Here is a 26,620-nt window from a genome sequence, read left to right on the forward strand (position 1 = left end):
TTTTTAAACATATAAATGGGTTACAGCGTGTTTGTGTTTTTTTACACATATAAACATCTTACAACGTGTTTTTTTTACACATAAACGTCTTACAGCATGTTTTTTTACACATATAAATGGGTTACAGCGTGTGTGTTTTTACACATATAAACGGGTTACAGCGTGTGTGTGTTTTTTTTTACATATATAAACGGGTTACAGCGTGTTTTTTACACATATAAACGTCTTACAGCATTTTTGTGTTTTTTTTTTACATATATAAACATCTTAGAGTGTTTTTTTTACACATATAAATGGGTTACAGCGTGTTTTTACACATATAAACGGGTTACAGCGTGTGTGTTTTTTTTTTTACACATATAAACGGGTTACAGCGTGTTTTTAACACATATAAACGGGTTACAGCATGTGTGTGTGTTTTTTACACATATAAACGGGTTACAGCGTGTGTTTTTTTACACATATAAACGGGTTACAGCGCGTGTGTTTTTTTACACATATAAACGGGTTACAGCGTGTGTGTGTTTTTTTTACACATATAAACGGGTTACAGCGTGTGTGTTTTTTTACACATATAAACGTCTTACAGCGTGTGTGGTTTTTTTACACATATAAACGGGTTACAGCGTGTGTTTTTTTTTTACACATATAAACGTCTTACAGCGTGTTTTTTTTTTACACATATAAACGGGTTACAGCGCGTGTGTTTTTTTACACATATAAACGGGTTACAGCGTGTGTGTTTTTTTTTACACATATAAACGGGTTACAGCGTGTTTTTAACACATATAAATGGGTTACAGCATGTGTGTGTGTTTTTTACACATATAAACGGGTTACAGCGTGTGTTTTTTTACACATATAAACGGGTTACAGCGCGTGTGTTTTTTTACACATATAAACGGGTTACAGCGTGTGTGTGTTTTTTTTACACATATAAACGGGTTACAGCGTGTGTGTTTTTTTTACACATATAAACGTCTTACAGCGTGTGTGGTTTTTTTACACATATAAACGGGTTACAGCGTGTGTGTTTTTTTACACATATAAACGTCTTACAGCGTGTTTTTTTTTTTACACATATAAACGGGTTACAGCGCGTGTGTGTTTTTACACATATAAACGGGTTACAGCGTGTGTGTGTTTTTTTTACACATATAAACGGGTTACAGCGTGTGTTTTTTTTTTACACATATAAACGTCTTACAGCGTGTGTTTTTTTACACATATAAACGTCTTACAGCGTGTTTTTTTTTACATATATAAACGTCTTACAGAGTGTTTTTTTACACATATAAACAGGTTACAGCGTGTTTTTTTTTACATATATAAACGTCTTACAGAGTGGTTTTTTTACATATATAAACGTCTTACAGCGTGTTTTTTTTTACATATATAAACATCTTACAGAGTGTTTTTTTACACATATAAACAGGTTACAGCATGTTTTTTTTTTACATATATAAACGTCTTACAGAGTGTTCTTTACACATATAAACGTCTAACAGCATTTTTGTGTTTTTGTGGTTTTTTTTTACATATATAAACGTCTTACAGCATGTTTTTTTTACACATATAAACGGGTTACAGTGTGTTTTTTTACACATAAACGTCTTACAGCGTTTTTGTGTTTTTTTTTTACAAATATAAACGTCTTACAGAGTGTTTTTTACACATATAAACGTCTTACAGCGTTTTTGTGTTTTTTTTTTTACATATATAAACGTCTTACAGTGTTTTTTTACACATATAAACGTCTTACAGTGTTTTTGTGTTTTTTTTTTACATATATAAACGTCTTACAGAGTGTTTTTTTACACATATAAACGGGTTTTTTACACATATAAATGTCTTACAGCGTTTTTGTGTTTTTTTTTTTACAAATATAAACGTCTTACAGAGTGTTTTTTACACATATAAACGTCTTACAGCGTTTTTGTTTTTTACATTTAAACGGGTTACAGCGTGTTTTTTTTTACATATATAAACGGGTTACAGCGTGTTTTTTTTTACACATATAAACGGGTTACAGCGTGTTTTTTTTTACACATATAAACGTCTTACAGCGTTTTGTGTGTTTTTTTTTTTACATATATAAACGTCTTACAGAGTGTTTTTTTACACATATAAACGGGTTACAGCGTGTTTTTTTTTTACACATATAAACGGGTTACAGCGTGTTTTTTTTACACATATAAACGTCTTACAGCGTTTTTGTGTGTTTTTTTTTTTACATATATAAACGTCTTACAGAGTGTTTTTTTACTCATATAAACGGGTTACAGCGTGTTTTTTACACATATAAACGGGTTACAGCGTGTGTGTGTTTTTTTTACATATATAAACGGGTTACAGCGTGTTTTTTACACATATAAATGTCTTACAGCATTTTTGTGTTTTTTTTTTACATATATAAACATCTTAGAGTGTTTTTTTTACACATATAAATGGGTTACAGCGTGTTTTTACACATATAAACGGGTTACAGCGTGTGTGTTTTTTTTTTTACACATATAAACGGGTTACAGCGTGTTTTTAACACATATAAACGGGTTACAGCATGTGTGTGTGTTTTTTACACATATAAACGGGTTACAGCGTGTGTTTTTTTACACATATAAACGGGTTACAGCGCGTGTGTTTTTTTACACATATAAACGGGTTACAGCGTGTGTGTGTTTTTTTACACATATAAACGGGTTACAGCGTGTGTGTTTTTTTACACATATAAACGTCTTACAGCGTGTGTGGTTTTTTTACACATATAAACGGGTTACAGCGTGTGTTTTTTTTTACACATATAAACGTCTTACAGCGTGTTTTTTTTTTACACATATAAACGGGTTACAGCGCGTGTGTTTTTTTACACATATAAACGGGTTACAGCGTGTGTGTTTTTTTTTACACATATAAACGGGTTACAGCGTGTTTTTAACACATATAAATGGGTTACAGCATGTGTGTGTGTTTTTTACACATATAAACGGGTTACAGCGTGTGTTTTTTTACACATATAAACGGGTTACAGCGCGTGTGTTTTTTTACACATATAAACGGGTTACAGCGTGTGTGTGTTTTTTTTACACATATAAACGGGTTACAGCGTGTGTGTTTTTTTACACATATAAACGTCTTACAGCGTGTGTGGTTTTTTTACACATATAAACGGGTTACAGCGTGTGTGTTTTTTTACACATATAAACGTCTTACAGCGTGTTTTTTTTTTACACATATAAACGGGTTACAGCGCGTGTGTGTTTTTACACATATAAACGGGTTACAGCGTGTGTGTGTTTTTTTTACACATATAAACGGGTTACAGCGTGTGTTTTTTTTTTACACATATAAACGTCTTACAGCGTGTGTTTTTTTACACATATAAACGTCTTACAGCGTGTTTTTTTTTACATATATAAACGTCTTACAGAGTGTTTTTTTACACATATAAACAGGTTACAGCGTGTTTTTTTTTACATATATAAACGTCTTACAGAGTGGTTTTTTTACATATATAAACGTCTTACAGAGTGTTTTTTTACACATATAAACAGGTTACAGCATGTTTTTTTACATATATAAACGTCTTACAGAGTGTTCTTTACACATATAAACGTCTAACAGCATTTTTGTGTTTTTGTGTTTTTTTTTACATATATAAACGTCTTACAGCATGTTTTTTTTACACATATAAACGGGTTACAGTGTGTTTTTTTACACATAAACGTCTTACAGCGTTTTTGTGTTTTTTTTTTACAAATATAAACGTCTTACAGAGTGTTTTTTACACATATAAACGTCTTACAGCGTTTTTGTGGTTTTTTTTTTTACATATATAAACGTCTTACAGTGTTTTTTACACATATAAACGTCTTACAGTGTTTTTGTGTTTTTTTTTACATATATAAACGTCTTACAGAGTGTTTTTTTACACATATAAACGGGTTTTTTACACATATAAATGTCTTACAGCGTTTTTGTGTTTTTTTTTTTTACAAATATAAACGTCTTACAGAGTGTTTTTTACACATATAAACGTCTTACAGCGTTTTTGTTTTTTACATTTAAACGGGTTACAGCGTGTTTTTTTTTTTACACATATAAACGGGTTACAGCGTGTTTTTTTTACACATATAAACGGGTTACAGCGTGTTTTTTTTTACACATATAAACGTCTTACAGCGTTTTTGTGTGTTTTTTTTTTACATATATAAACGTCTTACAGAGTGTTTTTTACACATATAAACGGGTTACAGCGTGTTTTTTTACACATATAAACGGGTTACAGCGTGTGTTTTTTTTACACATATAAACGTCTTACAGCGTTTTTGTGTGTTTTTTTTTTTACATATATAAACGTCTTACAGAGTGTTTTTTTACACATATAAACGGGTTACAGCGTGTTTTTTACATATATAAACGGGTTACAGCGGTTTTTTTTTTTATGTTGGACACCGTTTGTGTGTCTGTGCGTGTAATCGACGTGAAGACACGCATGCATTAAACGTCGTCAAAAGATTATGAAACTTATTTTTTATGTCATGTATTGAACAACCAACATGCTCTTATTTTTGTCTGGGAGCAGGAGGAGATCGTTTAAAGAGCTGCAGAACATCTGGAAGCGCTGCACTGACTGAATGCGCGCTCCCGCGCCAGGGGATACAAATTCTGACGGGGATAAGAACTTTGGCACGACACCTGTTTAAGCGATTTCCCAGCAGCCACTTCAGCTCGTTTCGCTTCCATCTTACGGTGGTCAGACTTACTTGACAAGTGCGTCCTGACATGCGCTGCATCCATAGCAGCGCTGCAGCGGCGACACGCCCTGAATACCAATTACCGCGCCTATCCCATGCGGCATCAGGGAAAAGCGGCATCTTTAACATAAATGGCGCCGAGTCAATACAAGAGCACAAATCTAAAGCAGCATGTACCAAGACCGTGTGTCAGATCCAGATCTGGGCTGCTCCTAGCGCCCCTCCTCTGTCTGTCAGGGTTATTACAGCGTGCGCTCTGCTGTGTGCAGATAAGCAGCAGCTTCACTCGTCTTCTCCCAAAGTAACGCTTATCGTTCTTAAACACACTCCTCCTGTGAAAGTAATTATTGTGCTGGCTCGCCGCTGCTGTAGCGCCGGACCAGCAAGTCTGCAGGGACCGTCGACCCGGCCCGTCCTCTTTACTGAGGTCTCAGGGTTCGGGCCAGGATTCAGAATGACAGCCTTCAAAGAAATCAGAAACCGCACGATTAAAGATGGAGAGTCAATCTGATGATCTGAACATGAAGACCAGCTCCAAACTGGACTCAGTGTTCAGTACGAGCAGGTCGAGGCCCATGTTGACACATCCAGCACCCTACGGAACTGTTCCATATCTCTAAACTATACAGGTGATACGTGGGCGTGTCCTTGACCTCGTCTGGAGGCCAGGTGGTGTGAAGTTGCACGCTACAGGGCGCTGCTAGTCAGTAGTGTAACAACCTCATAGCAACGTAGGTGGGCTACATGCATGTTACTAGTTATTAGGCGTACGCGCACAATCACACACATGCATGCGCCCACCCACACTATGAGGTCTACACAGATTTTTTTTTAAGAGGTCAAGAATCTAGATTTAATGCTTGGTGCTGTATCAGTCTGAAGGTCAACAGACCTCATCATCGCATCAGACAGCAGGGGAGGAGCTGTCTAATTCATGGCGGTGCTGAAATGATCACAAAATCATTTTTCTTGCAAAGTCCAGAGTGCACCCCCACATGATAAACCTTAAAGCAAGAAGAGATGATAATAAAATGAAGCATATCGCATGACAAGACAGAAGGGAGATGTTATTGTTTTATTTTTTTGGCACTTTATTTAAATATCTTCCAACTGCACCTTGACACTTGCACAAATTTGATCCCTGCACTGGCACGCAATCTGGCGTGTCAGTGTGTAACCTCATTGTAAATTGTGTGTGAACTGTGCGCAGCTGCGTGCCAGTGCGCAAAGAAATTTTGAAGTGTTCAAAACATCTGGCACGCATTAATTTTGTGAACTAGTCGTGAGCATTGCGCAACGTATTCGAAAACATGGCATGTCATTACGGCAGTGCATCTGAACTTGAAATTGAGATTATGACGAGATGTTACAACTATGATAAACATCATTTTACGGTTACATTATCTAACTCACGAGAAGGAATGAAAATGCAACTGTTTTACCAATCCACTGCAATATATATATTATAAATAATTACCTTTGAGACAATATTCCAAATGTGTTCTCCACAGCACGATGCGCACAAGACAACCTGCAGCTGTAGGTAATTTCTCTGTGATTCTGGGAGCGTTGAGAGATGGTTTCATCAGACAAGTTCTGAGAACAAATCCGTCAGCAGCTACAAAATTACGCATTGGCATGAGGAATTTCACAGCAGTGCGGGGATCAAATTTGTGCAAGTGTTCAGGTGCCTACTACTGGTCATGCTAGAAAATCCAAAACTGTGTAATTTCAGCTTTGCTCTCTTCTCTTTCTTTTCTGTCATTTCTTTTATTACTGCCAGATTTATGTTTGTAGGAAAACATTTTTTGTCATTGGACATGGAGGCAGCGTATAATGTAGTTTACCCAGCATTCATCACGGCATAGCATCTTATGAAACATCCCGACAGACATTACGTTATTCTTTTAACTGAGTATTCTTTATTGTAAATTTGGTCTATTAGTCATTAAAAACACACCATTTTGGAATATATTGCACTTAACTATTTCATCAATTGGGAAACCATGTCAGAGGGAGGTTTGCTTCAAAGCTACAAGGTAATGAATCAGCTGCCTAAAGTGCATGATGTGCACTTTCATGCACGCTGTGTGCAGTGCGCGTCACTGTGATAATGTAAATTAGTTCAGACAAATTCACGGGCCCCTGTATGTCCCGGGCCCCAGTGCGCCGGCACGTGCTGCACTGTCTATTTATACACCACTGCTGCTAGTGCTAGTTCACAACGAATGAGCTTCCAACGCCAAGACTGAGTGACTTCATCAAGTTGGCAAAACCCAATATATTATTGTATATTACAGGGGTGGCCAAGTTCGGTCCTCGAGAGCCACCTTCCTGACACTCTTAGTTGTCTTCCTGCTCCAACACACCTGAATCCAGTGAAAGACTTGTTAGCAGACTTTTAATGAGCCTTTCATTGGATTCAGGTGTGTTGGAGCAGGAAGACAACTAAGAGTGTCAGGAAGGTGGCTCTCGAGGACCGAACTTGGCCACCCCTGGTATATTATATAAACCCAATCTGTTATATGTATGTAACGGAGTAGTTACAGTCAGGAGGTGACAAACGATCTACAGGGAAAATCCCCAGCTAGCACCAATTAGTCTTATGCATTTCCTTGATTAAACACGTGACCTTGATTCTCACAGCATGCTTTTTTACATTTATTGACCGGGCCAAAACTTTGTCTGAATAAATAAACAAATAAGCGCCGAACATTATGTACATTAAAAAAGATTACATTTGGTCGAGTCACTCAGTCCACTGTGAAGTGGTACCTTAAAATCCTAAAGCCTGATTTATGCATCTGTAACTCTATAACTCTGTGGCCATGCAATGACATAGACGTGTGCGTGACCCTTTTAAAGTTCCCCGTCACGTCTTATTGCAATTTACAGCAGGGACATCAGCTTTTTCTGGATTAATTTGTTCCTCAACAAGCTCCACTTTTTCATACAATTATCAACCTCCAAACCAACAGTATGATACGTACAGTTTACCTCCATGAATTGTAGGTCATTTGAACATCTTGTTTCAACTCCATGTTGTGAAGTTTGTAATATTTACGGACTTTTCTGCCAAACATATTTGTTCCATGATCAAAAGGCAATCAGCAGGCGCACTGCAAAAACCTTTAAAATATGACGGGAGAGGAAAGAGTGAAAATGGAAAAGTGACAAATCACAGCAGCATGTTAATAATCACCAGCCTTGAATTACGCCCTGCCTCGTTTAAGTCCCATGTCTGAGCACGGTTTGAAAAAGATAAACACCCGGGCTTTTAATAATGGAAATACGGTCCCACTTTCCCCGAATCGGTGAGTTTGAGTGCTAAACTTCATTTTGTACCTCTGTTACTGGACACGTCCAGACTGTTCTGTCTGGTACATGCAAGGGTTTTTAATGGAAATATGTTACGATGGGACTGGATGTTTTGTCCAATGTGACTGAAAATCAATTATCCGGAATATATGGTGTTTATTAAAAGGAAAACCATACAAAAGCATTGGGACTTTGCTTTTGTCTGGTGAGTGCGAATATCCGGTTTATACAATGACAGTTTAGGTGAGTTTTATTGTAGCTAATTAGCCAATCACATGGCAGCAACCTAAGTCAAATCAAATCAATTTTATTTATATAGCGCCAAATCACAACAAACAGTCGCCCCAAGGCGCTTTATATTGTAAGGCAAAGCCATACAATAATTACAGAAAAACCCCAACGGTCAAAACGACCCCCTATGAGCAAGCACTTGGCGACAGTGGGAAGGAAAACTCCCTTTTAACAGGAAGAAACCTCCAGCAGAACCAGGCTCAGGGAGGGGCAGTCTTCTGCTGGGACTGGTTGGGGCTGAGGGAGAGAATCAGGAAAAAGACATGCTGTGGAAGAGAGCAGAGATCAATCACCACTGATTAAAAGCAGAGTGGTGCATACAGAGCAAAAAGAGGTGAATAAAAAGAAACACTGGGTGCATCATGGGAAACCCCCCAGCAGTCTAAGTCTATAGCAGCATAACTAAGGGATGGTTCAGGGTCACCTGATCCAGCCCTAACTATAAGCTTTTTCAAAAAGGAAAGTTTTAAGCTTAATCTTAAAAGTACAGAGGGTGTCTGTCTCCCTGATCCAAATTGGGAGCTGGTTCCACAGGAGAGGAGCCTGAAAGCTGAAGGCTCTGCCTCCCATTCTACACTTACAAACCCTAGGAACTTAATGCATTTAGTCATCAAGATGTGGTGAAGGCGACTTACTAACGTTCAAGCCGAGCATCAGAATGGGGAAGAAATGATTTAAGTGACTTTGAACGTCACATTGGTTGTTGGTGTCAGACGGGCTGCTGATCTACTAGGATTTTCATGCATAACCATCTTTAGGGTTTACAGAGAATGGTCCAAAAAATAGAAGATATCCGGTGAGCGGCAGTTGTGTGGATGAAAATGTCTTGTTGATGTCAGAGGTCAGAGGAGAATGGACAGACTGGTTGAATGGGCGACTGCGTGATGTCATCATGTCAATATGGACCAACATCTCTGAGGAATGTTTCCAACACCTTGTTAAATCTGTGCCATGAAGAATTATGGTAGTTCTAACGGCAAAAGGGGTCCAACCTGGTACCAGAAAGGTGTACTTAGTAAAGTGACCGGTGAGTGTATAGACCAGGGTTCGGGACATTTCGTCTGCATCGTCTCAGTCCACATAGAGGAAGTTCTAGGATCTAATCCACTTGACATTATGGATAGCTAGCAGGTGTCTAGGCCAACGTAGAACTCACGATATTTAGTTGTCTTAAATGGTCTGAAACCCAAAGACTTTCTGTGACTGGAGCAGCCAGATTGACGGGTGTTTTGTTGAATTCATTACAGTACATTTAAGTCACGGCAGCAACGTTTAATTTTGAAAGTTGAGATTTTTATGGCGAACCGCTCCCAGTCATTGATCGGAGCCTCATTTTGTGGCTGTTTTGCTTAAACGATCTCAGAAAGCTGATTGAATTCTGATGGATAATTGATGGTGTCGAGGACAGGCTGTAGCTTCAGGGGAGCGGTCGTCTGCTTGGCTGCGCTCCATGAATGATTAATACGTAAACATTATTCATGGATTCTGCGGCTGAGTTTCACGTTGATGTTTGAAATGTGACTGCAGAGACAAATCTGCGTCTTCCCCGTCACCTGTTCCGTTCAGATTAACTGTGTTGGGGGATGTGTTTTAGGAACATTTTGATGTTTTGACATGCTGTTGACATTTTGGTTCCAACACTTTGAGTTAATGAGCGGCTAATTAATGCATCTCTGCTTGAGCTGCTTGTTGTGTTTCCATAAAGATAATTTTTATGCTAAACACCTTGAAAACACGCAGCTGATCAGAGGTGAGACGCTTTTTGACAGAAATTAGACATAACTGATTGTTGTTTAATGAGTCTGAGAGACACAAAGACACAGCTTTGTTCTGATTTTTATTCTTTTTACAGCCCGACCGATATTGGAGTAAAGTTTACGATACTGACATCTCTGCTGATATTTACATAAAAAATCTGAGTGATTCCTGACATTTCAGTCACTGGGGTCTTTATAAAGAAGGGGGAGATGGAATATCATTGATCAGTGTTCACTGATTTTTATACAGGGGTGGTGGCCAAGTAGTTAATGCGCTTGGTTTCAGTTCAGAAGGTTCTGGGTTCAAGTCCCACCCCTGCCACATTTCTCCATGTAATGTTGAGTTGCGTCAGGAAGGGCATCCAGCGTAAAACCTGTGCCAATTCAACATGCAGATCCACCTTGGATTTGCTGTGACGACCCCGAGTGCAAACACGGGAGCAGCTGAAGGGACTTACTAGTGTTCAATGATTTTTATAGAAATCTATACTTGTTATTGATTTATTGCTGCTGGTATGAAGGACTTTGTTTGTATGGAATCAGTCGACTTCTGATAGTGTTGTTGTTTTTGGTCTTTCTGGCTCAGACTGGGGGAGGTGATGGTCTAGTGGTTAAAGTGTTGGGCTTGAGACCAGAGGATCCTCGGTTCAAATCCCAGCCTGACCGGAAAATCACTAAGGGCCTTTGGGTAAGGTCCTTAATCCCCAAGTTGGTCCCGGTGTGTAGTGAGCGCCTTGTATGGCAGCAGCCTGACATCGGGGTGAATGTGAGGCATAACTGTAAAGCGCTTTGAGCGTCTGATGCAGATGGAAAAGCGCTATATAAATGCAGTCCATTTACCATTTAGATTAGTCAAAGATCAAGCAAAACATTTCACCCCTCCCCCCCCAAAAAATACCACAGTTTCTCCACTGCCACCAGTGTGACTAGATATTTGATTAAACGCTCATATTGGTCAGTAAAATTTTAGAGTTGATTAGTCAAAGTGACGTAACAGTGATGCCACAAAGAAGTTGTATCTAGCAGTTTCAACAAAAAGATACCTTCTCAACATGTGGTTCCTTGAGGGTCGCTCTGTTTTGCTGACCATAAGTGGGTGATTCTTAGACTACGGGCACTTATGTCCTTTGATCATATTGTATGAAAAACAGAAAAAAGGGGAAATTTCACACTTTTATAGTTATCTTTACAATGAAAGTGTGTTAAGAAAGTTGTTCTAGTAGTCTATGATGACTTTTTCACCTTTTTCAGCATCATTATATGCAAATATTGTCGTTTTGTGCTTGTCCCACACCCAGACTTTTGATCTTCAATGATAAAAATGAATGGTAAAGAAACATTTTTTCTAATGTTTTAAAATATCTCTGAATAAAATATCAGTAAAATAATCAAAACATAATTGGGGTATTCAATGTCATACAACTGTTGTGATTTTTTTAAACAAAATGTAGTTGTCCCACACTATTGCTGTAATTTCCACCACAACACTGTAATGTCCCTTTAAACAGTTTGTATGAAAGATTGTTTGGGTAGTTTCTATGGAGATAAACAGTGACATCAGAGCACATGTATATAGCGCCAAATCACAACAAACAGTTGCCCCAAGGCGCTTTATATTGTAAGGCAATGGTATGGTGGAAATTACATTTACAAGGCCAATAGTGCCCGTAGTTAAAGAATCACCCAAGTACTGATAATATAAATTTAACATATTTTCCAGAGGATAATTTGCTTTTTTTGTTTGTTTGTTTTACTAGTTTGGGAGGTCCTACACTTTATACTCCAGTGAGACTTGTATACCGAAAAATCACACATTCATTATTAAAAATAATTATTATTATAATGACTGTTTTATACTGGATTTTCCCTGCAACCAAAGCACTAAAGACAAGAACAATCACAGATATTTGACATCCGCCAATCCAGATCTAGATCACCTCCAAAATTTAATGCGTTCTTCTTTGGCCTAATATCTATCTGTGGTGCAAATTTTGTCAAAATCCATGTAGTAGCTTTGACGTAATCCTGCTAACAGACAGACAAATAAATAAACTCTGATTATTTTATTACGTCATTGGTGAATGTAAAAATAAACTCTGATAATAAAAGAATAAACAGCAATTAATGCAGAACTACCCACCAACAATGCACAAAAATCCCAAATTAAAGAGCTGATAATACAGGGAAAAAAAACCCTGCAATTTATACTCTGGAAAATACAGTATATCTGAGTCTGCAGACCCCCCCCCCCCACACACACACACACACACACACCCCCACACACACACACACACACAGCAGCTGATCACTGCTGCAGGTGATTTGATAAGTTTGAAGATCTATAAATGATGAAGAACAATGTGAACTGATGTTTTCAACACTGAAGTGAAATCTTTGCTTCAATAAACCAACTCTTTATGTAAAACATCCACATAAGTTTTCAGGTTTTATATTTGAATCAGTTTTCACAGATTTGTTATTCTTTTACAGACAGGAAATGAGTCAAGTCTGCTGTTATTGTTTATAAAAACTCCTTCCAAAATAAGATGTATTGACAGATGGCATAGAAGCACCATAAGAGGGAGTCACTGTCCCGTAACGAATCCTCCAGCGATGAGGAAGTTCTTTGCTTTCAGGTTGCATTTGAGTAAACTGATCAAGTAGAAATATGACATTTTTCAGATTTATGTTGTGAATTTTTTCAGCATGTAAGTTGCACCCTTTTAAAAAAAAAATACTTTTTGAAGAGTAAGAACCCATATTTCATTTTTTTTCTGTGTTATCAGATCTTTAATTTGGGATTTTTATGCATTGTTGTTGTGTACTTTTTATTAATTGGCCATTATTTTATTTTGTTTAGTGCTTTGATTCCTGGAAAACTCCTGTATAAATAGTCATCATATTTACTATTATCCATAACAGATGTGATTTTTCAGTATATAGGTCACACCTGAGTATAAGTCGCAGCACCTTCCAAACTGGGAAAAAAGCCACAACCTATACTCTGGATAATCCAGTAGTCGGAAATGCGGCGCAGCCGTCTGGTCTCCTTCCACACTACACAGGAGTCTGAATCCAACACTGGAGCTCCACCCTCCAATCCAGAGTTGAACAGCATCCAGCAGATAATCAGTATTTGGGTATGAATGTCTTCATGAATCATTCAATGCTCATTTGGTTTCTCATGAATTCACGTTTCTGGGTTATTTCTTTCCTCTGCCAGTGTCCTCTCTGTTCTTCAACATCGCTCGTGTTTCGCCTGCTGTCAGTCGTTACGTTCAGTGTAACTTCACGCAGTTTCTGCCTGTTGTTAGATTTGTGACTGTCTCCAGGTTTGCATTTTTTTTAAATTTCTATTTACCTGAAGTAAAGGAAGCACAAAAAAGAGTGTAAACACTTTGAATCCACAATTAATCATTTGTGGAGTGATGTAAAACATGGAACTCGGTCTAAAATGACGTCTTTTTGAGTTCTGACTGCATACTTACAACATATATCAAATGTTTGCCCCCCCAACTGCTTACATTAGTTGGAACGGCACATGGAGGAAGTGACAAGTCTTTGAAAACAAAACCAATTTAAGCAAATCTTTCAACTACATTTCTTTCTGCTCCAAACATTATTTTGGTCCAAACATCTGAAAAGCCAAGGTGTATATCCTGTAAAATGCAGTGTAGAAAGAGTCCACCCCTTCCTGATTGTCAACACAATAACTCAAAAATTATAAATGTTTTCATTGTATAACTCACCAAACTAAATGCTCATATAACAAAGACAAACTGACTAGAACTACGTTAACTTTGATCCACCAAATCAATTCAAAAAGTGAGTTTGTTTCATGTATTTAATATCCCATGGGCCTGTCTGCCATCTGCTGGATGTCTGTGGTTATTGCAGGTAATACTCTTGTCACATACATGATTGAAATTAGGAGCAGGTGTGGTTGAAGTAGCTTGAAATGGTCTTGTTGTTTTCCACTTGAGCCACTGCTGTTTGAGTAACTCTACTAACAAGTCAAACTGTGACTTTCTTTGACGTGAAGAAGTGGAACCATGAAAGCAGGAGGAGATGGACGTCTTTTATAGGTACTGTTGGTTTTTTTGCGCCATCTCTCTGTTTATTTACTATTGTTTGGAACCAGCTGGACCTGTAGAACCGGCACACAGCACAAATGTCGACTCAGCCAAAAAAAACAACATAAGCGTGTCGCTGCCACATTGTCAAAGCTTCAGTGAGGACCTTGTAACTGACTTGGCACGTGTTGTGGATGTGCTGAGTCTTCTTCTGCATTTGCACTTCAAAGCACGTCTGCTGCTGCAATTACTGCCGCATCCACGGCAATTCTTCCCGATCACAGACTGTAAACGAGGCTGGAATTTTAAAATTGTGAAACTGATTGTGCAGGAAAGATTTTTTTGTTTTGGAGGAAAAAAAGATGCTTGAGGAGGAGAAACCCCCCCTCAGAGCTCAGGCGGATTGTACAATCTGCTGGAGTTTGTTGTGGTGACCCACATTTCCTGGTGGTTTGCCTCCGAGGACTTGGCATCGTTTTCAGGGTCGCATCTCTCCGTCTGGTCATTTCAAACAAAAAGGCATTTTGCAAACAAATCCATATGCTGTGCTGGAGCCGCTTCTTCATCCAAACACACAAAGTCCAGCTTGGCTGCACGTCGTCTTTTCTGGGGTGGAGATCTGACCTTCACCTGCAGAGTATCCAAAAACACTCACAAAACCCACTCCGCTGGGTGGATGTGATCTGGAATAAAACCTATTAGACAAATGGGCCGAGTCAGGAAATGTGAAGCCATTACGAGAAAAACAACAAGAACCAGTTTGAGGCAACTTTGTTGTGATTTGGCACTATATAAATTAAATTGAAATTGAGATCTAAATGACTCATTTTCATTCAGCTCTGAACAGTTTTTCTCTGTTCTGCATCACATTACGTTAAATTTGTGGATGTGCCTGGAAAACTGAACAGACGGAGTAAAAGGGCTCCTAATGAAAACAAACACATCAAGATCTATTCAACTTTGATGAAACCAGATCAAAAAGAAATGTTTTTTTTCCTCTGTAAAGGTGACTGCCATCTGCTGGATGTTTGGTGGAAACTGGATTTGATGGTGGATTAGCAACAGGTGCAACTGAGAGAGTTGGTTTCTTTAAATAAGCCGTTACTTTCTAATTGTTTCAAAGTGTTTGTAAAACTAAAGCCATGTGGTTGTAGAATTTCCATATAACCCTGCAGAATGGATTTTGTATAAAATTAGCCACTAAGAAGAAAGTGGTAGAGGAAGGTACGCGGTGAATGAGGTCTGTGAGAGTTTCTGCACAGAAAAGTGTTAAATCTGAGAAGTAGATTCTTGGCGTACGTTACTTTCTGATTGATTGACAGTGTTTGTTTAATGAGGTTATATCTTAACACAACCCTGCAGAAAGGATTTTGTATGAATCCAGCTGAAGCAGTTTCCTGTTTGTGGTTTTTATACTTGCTACATAGTTTCATTGTATTTTTGCTCAGAATTAGCCGTTGAGGTGTTTTGAGCCTAATGTGGATTAAATTGGTCAGATCGTCACTTCCTTTAAGAACTAGGTGTGTTGTAGCCTGGCATGCTGCTATTTTGAAAAAGGACTTAAATGAGTGCAAAATGTCAAAGTATGTGAGTCCACCACAGCCGCTAAAGCTGCCTGAGGTGAAGCAGTGAGGTAATGTTTTGTACTTTTCCATTCATTTTTACTTTGTCTTTGATGTTTGTTTTGTTTCTTCAATGCTGTTTGATGCACACCGTGAACCTGAACATCTCAGAAACATTGCACTGGAGTTTATAATTAACTGAGCTGCTCCACATTGGTGATGCTCCAACATGACCCATAATCACATCATTTTAAGACCAAGACATCCACAGGTGCACATATGAGGGCACGCTGGTGCACTGCAGTCGTGGGCTGCATTTCCACACGCTTCATACTGTGGATCCTTTAAAAAAAAGAGGAGAGAAAAAATAAGTGGAATTTAGAGGTCGATCTGTGACAACAGTTGGATCGCTTGTGTGGACCTTTAACGAGCTTCATCACCACACAAAAGGAGAACGTGTCCAACGCACCCTGACTGTTAAAGGTGGCAAAGAAACTAATTTATCTTTGTATATTATGAAATGTGTGAGTTGTGCACATAAATACAAACAAGCTGTTTGTTGTTGTCGTTACATTATATAGAATTATCAACAGGTGACAAATGTAAATGCTGGAGGACAGAACTGCCAACATTCCGCCATCTCACAGAGACGAATAAAAGCAGACACCTGATGCAGGTGATGATGCGTGTTTTTATTTTATTTTATTTTATTTAGTTTAAAGTCATTTTTTGTCTGTTTGGTGGATCAAAGCCTTCACCATTGTGCGCGGTTCTGCTGGGAATCGCTGCTGTACAACTCGTGGCTCAGCTCTGGGATTAGGCCAGCCTTGAATTTAAAGGGGTGGGGGTGAGTTTTAGCCTAGGGGGGGCGGCATGATTCTATTTCGGGCTCGAGCTGCTTAAACTCCAGCGTGGTATCTCGCAGGCGTTCACTGGAGTCTCGGCCCCGTTTTGGAAGAAATGCTGCGTCACAAACTGAGCGGCACCACTGCAATGTTTTCATTTAGGGACGATTTTCCAAAGGGGGGGGCGGAGCCCCAACAAGCAAACTCACCAGACTGATCAAATCCAGAAAAAAACACACACATAAACCGACTGACCCCACAGGGATTAAATGATTTTTGTCAGATTTTCTTTCAATGACATGTTTCCAGTTGTTACGTTCATGTATCAATATTCCCAAAAGGAAGTGATAGATGATATAAAGAGCCACGTGAGAGCAAACTGTCTCCTCATTGGTCAGAAATGCTGTTTCCTGGTCTACGTGGTAGGAGCAGCTTTTGGAGCGTTTGCTTCCCTCCAGTGTCTTTGGGTTTGGTTTGATACTCGACTGGAGAAAAGTAGATGTCCAGTTTCTCCATCAGCAGTGTGCTGATCTCCATGTACAATAACTTATTAAACTTATTCCCGTCGTGCTCCACAATACAAAGGAAATTAACAGCACAACTCCAGACTGTGCAGCAGAGCAGCTCCAGGACTTGCAAGGCCACTTCCAGAAGCGCAGCTCCTCTCTGATCATATAAAAGGAAAAGTGTGTTGACCCCTCACAAAGTTCTCTTACGTTCTGAGTCGCGGAGGCTGTGGTACAGTCAGAGCGCTGTGCGATGCCCACGACGGCTCTGTGAGTATGTGGTGAGGACTTGTGTTGCCTCACCAGGTTTAAACTGTTCAAAATTCAGGTGCGACGTCCCGCGACTCACGCAAGGGGATAGCTACAGCTAGCGAAAGTCGCGTGAATTCTCATGCATTCCCTTGCGATTGCCACTCGTAAGCTGTCACAGCCCAAATTAGTCTCATTACTCATATAGAAATATCACGTAACAAACCAGAGACACGTTTCAACCAGAATAACCGTTAACCAGCTGTGATTATTTCAAAACGCTCAGGGAACAAAGTTTGTCTCCAACATGTCAGATGATTGTGAACTCGTTTCCGCTGAGTCCAGACGTTGACCGTTTTATAGTGACACGCAGCAGCATCGTTTGAATCCCACCAGTTCTTCCAGAGAACGCAAACGGCTTTTTGTCACATAAATGGGTGATCGTCGTTTCCCTGCAGAAAGCCGCACGTTAGCTCACACACGCGCGTGTAGAATATAGCCAAACCTAACACTGTGCTCATGATGATAAAAAAAATGTTCCAGAAAAAAACACTCCTGTGAGTCTTTAAGTCCTGTTTAAAAATTCATGCCAATGTCTCTGCTCATCTCAATAAACAAGCTCCTAATAAAAAGCTCGTTAATATTTAATTATCTCATTCTGCGTCATTAAAAGCAGAAGTCGCTGTGACACTTTGTATTGATTTTCCTCATTAAGTGTTGATTTAGTGAACTCGTCTCGTGATCTCTGTTTGTGTGCGACTGAGATCTGAAACGTTCTGCAGCAGCTGACTAACGGACAAGATGTCCTTAAAGAGCCTTTTCGGTTTTTTGGTCTCTCAAATCGGTCTTTATTGTCCTCCAGCCAGGGCTTCACCAGAACGGTTGATTCACCATTGTGGAGTCACACAACATGCTAAGGCTAACGGTAAAAAAAGTCGACTTTGGTTTTCAAATAAGACTGAGGAAGACACTGGTCCAGGTGACTGATTAAGGCCTGTTTCTGTGGACTTTGTGAAGTCATTAAAAATTGTGACAGCATGAAACCTCAATAACTGCGGAGTCATTAATCAACTTCACCAAGCTAGCAATGCCTGCTAATTAGCGCTAACAGCGCTAACGTAAAGACTAAAATACTAAAATATTTTTTGTGCTAAATGTGTATTTCAAAGGGGGGGGGGGGTCCTTTATACACTTACATGGAAATTTGAAAAACTTTATTATGCAAAAATGCACTTTTTCCACTACTGCAGGTCACATGATGTTCATGAAAGAGTCACGTGACATCCAAAAGTAGATGGAACAATACGCAGGGACGAAGTAGCTTGTTATACCTAACAGATGATGTTACGCTAATATCGGATTAACAATGAAACAAACAACAGTGAAATTTCAGCGTGACCTTTATTACCTTTAAGACACCTTGACCTTTCATTTGTTGACATTCTGAAAATGTCACTTAACGCTTGATGCCAGCAGGTGGCTTTCTGGACCCACTGGCATACTAGCTGTCACTCAAAGTGACCACACCCCTAATTTTAATTATAATATTATATTTATAATAGGCTGAAGTGATGAGTTATTTAAAAAATGAGGGGGGACACCCCACAAAGGACTCATGAACAGGAAAACTATCTTTGAGACTTTGTCTTTGTACCAGGCTGTAACAACATTCTCTTCTGATGTTTGGCCTTTTTACTGTGGTGGGGGTCTGTTGGGAGTGTCTCAATTTTGGACCCAGCCTCAAGTGGCCACTCACGGAACTGCAAGGTTTGACACTTATTGGTGGGCTTAATTTTTAGCACTGGAGGTTGGGGCTTGTTAAAATGTTGTGTGTGATCCAGATGGAAGCCGCATCCTGTCTGTCAGGTGGTTTTCTGAACACGCTTATGATTGGATTCACAGATGATGATGATGATGATGATGATGATGATGATGATGTGGATTTGCAGAGATCTTTGAGTGACTGCAGATGTAGAGTCCAGCACCCAGTTTGGTTTGAATCTTTCTGTATTACAGGAGAGAGTGTGCATCTCCAAATCCTGATCCAAGGACCCAAAATAGTCCAAATCAGCTGCTGACTGAACAATAAAACATACCTGATGTAGCTCCTTATGCACAGCGAAGACTGAGAAATGGCAATTGTGCAGTTATTGGGGCCCCATGGACCAGGATTGGGAACCACTGCTCTAAGGAACCTGCACAAAATGGTTTATAGTCACGATGGTAACTCAGACCTGGAGCACATCCGTCCGTTGTCTGAGGAGAAACCACTTCTGTTTAAGTTGTCTGTTCTGGGGCTTCGATACCCTGAGCGTTTCACTGACGTGTGTGGGGAAGATAACTCACAAACAACCGGACAGATTTCTTTTAAACTTGGTGAGAATATGACATGTATTGATATCTAGAGGTGATTCGACTTTGGAGTCATTTGGTCAAAGGTCAAAGAAGATATGGTCTAAAAAATACCTTTTTCATATGTCTGAACAAACAAGAAGCAAAGATGGATGATCTGAAGCATATATTGATCAGCAAATTAAATGAAAGCTTACATTGTCAAAAACACCATTAGATGTTTGATGTCTGAGTGTTTGAAATAAATTACTGAAGGAGAAGAAGCTGTATGTGTATCTTGGGGCACCATGTGGCATTTCCTTCCTTTAAAAATGTCTTTGCCTGCACAGGCTGATTGGTTAGCTTTTAATTTTTCAGAACCACTTATCGTGAAGGTGTCGCTCTGTCAGGAGAAGGAATAGAAGATTAATTCAGAGCTGCAGCTGCTCAAATAAAATAAATCTGGCTGCTGCTTTCTCTCCTCTTAACATTTTCTAAACTCTTGACCTATTTCTTGGACTCCAATAATCACTGTCGTTGGTGAATCTTCACTCTTCTTGAGAAACCGTTAAATGAGCTGCTGTGCAACACCCACACGTTTTAGGACGATATTCCTGCAATGTCACCTGACTGGCTGAGGAAGGACACTGAGTGTAAAATTTCTGCCGAAAGGACATGCAAAGCTTTGTGTGTGTGTGTGTGTGTGTGTGTGTGTGTGTGTGTGTGTGTGTGTGTGTGTGTGTGTGTGTGTGTGTGTGTGTGTGTGTGTGTGTGTGTGTGTGTGTGTGTGTGTGTGTGGTCTTCAGTTGGTGTGGCTGGAATATTAGAACATAATTCTTTAGGTCTTTGATTTAGTATTTTTTTTTCCCCATGCAAAAACTGTTTGTCTGTTTGGGTCGCATCCTTAAGGCTGCTTTCGTTGTCCGCATCCTTTGAAGGCTGCTTACGTTATTCACATCCTGGTGTGGTGTCTACTTCTGCAACCCTCCCATCCTGTGCACCGGCAAAATTTCCTGTATATTCGTTTTGAGAATTGTTTCGTAATTTGTGTCAGTAGCATGGCCCAAATGGTAAATAAATGGTAAATGGACTGCATTTATATAGCGCGTTTCCATCTGCATCAGATGCTCAAAGCACTTTACAATAATGTGTCACATTCACCCTGATGTCAGGCTGCTGCCATGCACGGTGCTCACTACACACCGGGAGCAACTAGGGGATTAAGGACCTTGCCCAAGGACGCTTAGTGATTTTCTGGTCAGGCTGGGATTTGAATCGAAGATCGTCTAGTCTCAAGCCCAAAGCTTTAACCACTAGACCATCACCCCTTTGAGTCTGGTCTGCTTGAGGTTTCTTCCTCAAATCGTCAGAGGGAGATTTTTTTTCTTACCACTGTCGCCTGTGTTCTTGCTCTGAGGGTTGGTAAGGTTAGACCTTACTTGTGTGAAGTGCCTTGAGGCAACTTACTTGTGATTTGGTGCTAAACAAATGAAAATACATACATTGTACATCGTACATTGAAATTGAAAAATCATTTGAAGGCTGCTTGCATCGGCCACATCCTTCAGCGTCATAGTGGAGTGACTAGGCGGTCTCATTTTAGAGGTTCTATGGAATGTGATGAACACAGCCTGGTTTCCCCCAAAACGAAAGCTACAGCAGGAGTATCCTTTACGGGCCAAACAATTCAATGAGTCATGGTATGATCTCCCCCCTCCAAAAAACATAAAATGATTGATTAATTAAATTTTTAAAAAGGGTGCTTTTGGGCTCCGTATGTACAACTGTAAATAAGTAATGTAGTATAAAGTTTTGAAAAAAATGATTATTACATTACGGCTTACGCCCGCTATGCTAGCTTGTTGTGAGTAGCTGTCATGTTTGCCAGGTGACGGCGGGTATGCTAAGCAGAAGAAGCTAATGAAGCAGTCACAAAATGCTCCGTGGACTAGACGTCTCTTTTCAGAGTGGTTGGTTCAGCCTCTGCTGTCTCAGAAGGCCAGGCCTTCATGGGACGCAGCCTTGCATCGCGTACCACATGGTATATGTGCACGTAGCCGTGACAACAGTTTACGCATTAATTTCTGTGAAAGTCCGTTTCATCTGACATAGTGCAAAGCGCCACCTCCTGTCCTTTTCTGGTAAAGCATTTGTCATGAGTGTTGAAAAAACTGAACTTCATGGTGGATCTTGGTGAGAATGGTGACTCCTAACCTGAATCATATTTATGTAATAGAGTACAATTTGTTCATGTAAATGGGGTGTCTTCTTCACAGACTAAGGTTAATTATGGAGTTCCACAAGGTTCTGTGCTAGGACCAATTTTATTCACTTTATACATGCTTCCCTTAGGCAGTATTATTAGAAAGCATTGCTTTAATTTTCATTGTTACGCAGATGATACCCAGCTTTATCTATCCATGAAGTCAGAGGATACACACCAATTAGTTAAACTGCAGGAATGTCTTACAGACATAAAGACATGGATGACCTCTAATTTCCTGCTTTTAAACTCAGATAAAACTGAAGTTATTGTACTTGGCCCCACAAATCTTAGAAACATGGTGTCTAACCAGATCCTTACTCTGGATGGCATTACCCTGACCTCTAGTAATACTGTGAGAAATCTTGGAGTCATTTTTGATCAGGATATGACCTTCAATGCGCATATTAAGCAAATATGTAGGACTGCTTTTTTGCATTTGCGCAATATCTCTAAAATTAGAAAGGTCTTGTCTCAGAGTGATGCTGAAAAACTAATTCATGCATTTATTTCCTCTAGGCTGGACTATTGTAATTCATTATTATCAGGTTGTCCTAAAAGTTCCCTGAAAAGCCTTCAGTTAATTCAAAATGCTGCAGCTAGAGTACTGACGGGGACTAGAAGGAGAGAGCATATTTCACCCATATTGGCCTCTCTTCATTGGCTCCCTGTTAATTCTAGAATAGAATTTAAAATTCTTCTTCTTACTTATAAGGTTGTGAATAATCAGGTCCAATCTTATCTTAGGGACCTCTTAGTACCATATCACCCCAATAGAGTGCTTCGCTCTCAGACTGCAGGCTTACTTGTAGTTCCTAGGGTTTGTAAGAGTAGAATGGGAGGCAGAGCCTTCAGCTTTCAGGCTCCTCTCCTGTGGAACGAGCTCCCAATTCGGATCAGGGAGACAGACACCCTCCCTACTTTTATGATTAGGCTTAAAACTTTCCTTTTTGCTAAAGCTTATAGTTAGGACTGGATCAGGTGACCCTGAACCATCCCTTAGTTACGCTGCTATAGACTTAGACTGCTGGGGGGTTCCCATGATGCACTGAGTGTTTCTTTCTCTTTTTGCTCTGTATGCACCACTCTGCATTTAATCATTAGTGATTGATCTCTGCTCCCCTCCACAGCATGTCTTTTTCCTGATTCTCTCCCTCAGCCCCAACCAGTCCCAGCAGAATACTGCCCCTCCCTGAGCCTGGTTCTGCTGGAGGTTTCTTCCTGTTAAAAGGGAGTTTTTCCTTCCCACTGTCACCAAGTGCTTGCTCATAGGGGGTCGTTTTGACCATTGGGGTTTTTCTATGATTATTGTATGGCTTTTGCCTTACAATATAAAGCGCCTTGGGGCAACTGTTGTTGTGATTTGGCGCTATATAAATAAAATTGATTTGATTTGATTAACCTCCATGGACCTCCCCCTTTTGACCATGTCCTGCCTTTTTCCTTTTTAGACGTGTCTTCTGAGGAAAGGAACTTCTCTCTGACACTTTCACAGCTTGTGCCTGGTTGAAATAGTCTGTCTTATTATCGCTGATGTGGACGCTCCGTTTGACTCGCTGCAGCTTTTGTAAGATTGCATGATGATTGTTTCATAACCAAACTAACATACCTCTGACGAATCCCTCCTTTGAGACCATTCGCGGTCTCAATCAAAACTAAGCACAACTGAAATATAACTACCTGCCAGCGGTCACTTTAGCCTGTGAGGGAAAACCTACAGAGGGTTACTGAAAAATGGAAAACAAACCAATGGAGGATAAACACTCACAGAGGCTTGACCCTCTTATCAACGCCCGGTGCTTCGACAAGGAGTGTGTCCAAAAAACAAACAGAGCTAAATACGGTCTGTAAACACCCAGGGCCCACCCGCTGTGGGTGTCTGGAGCTCATCTTCACTGGAGAGGACTAACGGGGACGACCGGGGCTCCCAGCCCCAGTCCTCAGCCAGACATAATCCGTATCTATTCCTTAGCTGAATAAAGTTCAGTACTTCATAATGTAGGATAACGAGCGGACTGACTGACCGCTCGTTATTCTGGGTGTCTCAACTGAAAATGACTGAAACAAAAACAATTAAAACCTGTCCTCAGAACCAACAGCCCACTGGAGCATTGGTGGCTGAGATACAAGTATCATGTTAATGTACCTGACACACACACACACCGAACACACACACACAATTACACGCACAGACCCCCACACACATACACAGAGAACACAGAACCACACAGCAGCCGCGGGGGCCACAGCTGTGGATACCGTCAATGACAGGGCCACATTCTTCCACTACCCAAACCGGTTTCTAACCGTTTTGTCCGCCCCGGTTACCTCTAAGATAGGGGACGGGCATTGGTCTTCCTGTTAGTGCTTCATGAGGTGTTAGAAGTGTTAGTTGGCTAGCTCGCGTTCGCATAGATGTCAAAGCGTCCACCCAGTTAATTTTATCTGGACTATCTGCCACAGTGTTTGCACACTCAGCCTCCTTCAGTGTGCCATACTCTCTGTACGGTGCTCTGTGACTGTAGGTGGTACACACGTCCAAACCTTTGTTTGACCCCAAAAGAAATGAGCTTCTTTGTTTCAGTTATTTGAACGCTGATGTTCAAAGTGTAGTAAAAAAAACTTTTGTGGCTTCATCACATTGTGAATATTATTTTGTTGCAGCAGGGAGAGGTAGATTTGTTGCGTCTTGTTTTTGTCTTTTTAGTATTCTGTGCGCTTATTTCGTGCAGAACAGCCTGTCCTCGCTGTCATTAAGTGTACTTCCCTGCCTTCAACACTAGGTGGCACTTCGCATGTGTTAGGGACACAGGCTGTGCAGCTACGTGGAAACTAGGTGTTAGATGGATGCAGCCACTGAACTGGGACACATTGACAACCACACCTGCTCCTAATCCATCATCATTCCATTGTTTCACCAACTGTCCAGCAGGTGACAGACACATCTATGGAATACTACATGGGCAAAACAAGGCTACTTTGTTGGCGTGATCTGGCACATCAAAGTTCACCAAAAGTAGATGAGTTTGTGTTTGCTTTTTGCCATTTTACTCCATAATGCAACATAATAAAAGCCTGGGAATTTTTCACTGTAGAACAGAAGGATTTTGTAAAAATAACTGCTGTAATGCGGCGCGCTAATGCCTATTGTGATAGCGCCTCTGTTTTGGAGATGTTTCACGTCTGTGTCTTCGGGTCAGCTGGGTCGATTAAATGCATTTTGCTGTTTCATAGACAGACTCATCCTATTAACCCTGCTGCGTTCTGCGCTCACGAGCTGCGTCTCTGCTGAAATAATCTCTGTTGTTTGCTCAGATGACCTCTGCCGCTGGAAGTTGCATGTTTACAAAGTCATTAGTTTTTATAGGTCACGTTCTCTGCAGCACATCGTGACTCATGCTGTGTGATGATCCGCACACAGACCAGAGACCAAAAAAAAAACATGGATTTTATTCTTTGCAGGTCACATCTGCAAGGTGCACAGGAAAAAAAGGATCTTATAAATGAGTGCAAAAGGTGCAAGTTCACGTCTGAGGATGTTTCTCAGTGAGAGCAGACAGCAGGAGACCAACCAACCGCAGCATCCTCAGATTCTATTCAGAAGATCAGCCAAAGAGAGAAAATAATGACGGAAAAGGAGCAAAGCCACAAATCAGGAAGAACAGCCCCCTCATAGAACCTATCAACCTGGGTGGAGGTGGTCAGGGATCGATACAGCATTAAGCTGCAGACACGTTTCTGTGGGAAGTCAGAGCTTAGACTGGAGCTTGATGTGGGTGGTTACTGAGTTTCAAAATGGATCAGTCAACACACCCGAAACAATGAACGCGCCCATAAACAATCAATACACCCTAAACAATCAATGCACCCCTAAACAATCAACGTGCCCTAAACAATCAATGCAACCCTAAACAATGAAAGTGCCCATAAACAATCAATACACCCTAAACAATCAATGCACCCCTAAACAATCAACGTGCCCCTACACAATCAATGCAACCCTAAACAATGAAAGTGCCCATAAACAATCAATACACCCTAAACAATCAACGCACCCCTAAACAATCAATGCAACCCTAAACAATGAAAGTGCCCATAAACAATCAATACACCCTAAACAATCAACGCACCCCTAAACAATCAATGCGCCCATAAACAATCAATACACCCTAAACAATCAACGCACCCCTAAACAATGAATGCGCCCATAAACAATCAACACTCCCTAAAGAATGAATGCGCCCCTAAACATCAATCAATCAATCAATCAATTTTTTTATATAGCGCCAAATCACAACAAACAGTTGTCCCAAGGCGCTTTATATTGTAAGGCAAGGCCATACAATAATTATGTAAAACCCCAACGGTCAAAACGACCCCCTGTGAGCAAGCACTTGGCTACAGTGGGAAGGAAAAACTCCCTTTAACAGGAAGAAACCTCCAGCAGAACCAGGCTCAGGGAGGGGCAGTCCTCTGCTGGGACTGGTTGGGGCTGAGGGAGAGAACCAGGAAAAAGACATGCTGTGGAGGGGAGCAGAGATCGATCACTAATGATTAAATGCAGAGTGGTGCATACAGAGCAAAAAGAGAAAGAAACAGTGCATCATGGGAACCCCCCAGCAGTCTACGTCTATAGCAGCATAACTAAGGGAACATGCTGTTATTAGGCAG

Source organism: Thalassophryne amazonica, chromosome 9 (assembly GCF_902500255.1).
Source record: "Thalassophryne amazonica chromosome 9, fThaAma1.1, whole genome shotgun sequence".
NCBI classification, from domain to species: domain Eukaryota; kingdom Metazoa; phylum Chordata; class Actinopteri; order Batrachoidiformes; family Batrachoididae; genus Thalassophryne; species Thalassophryne amazonica.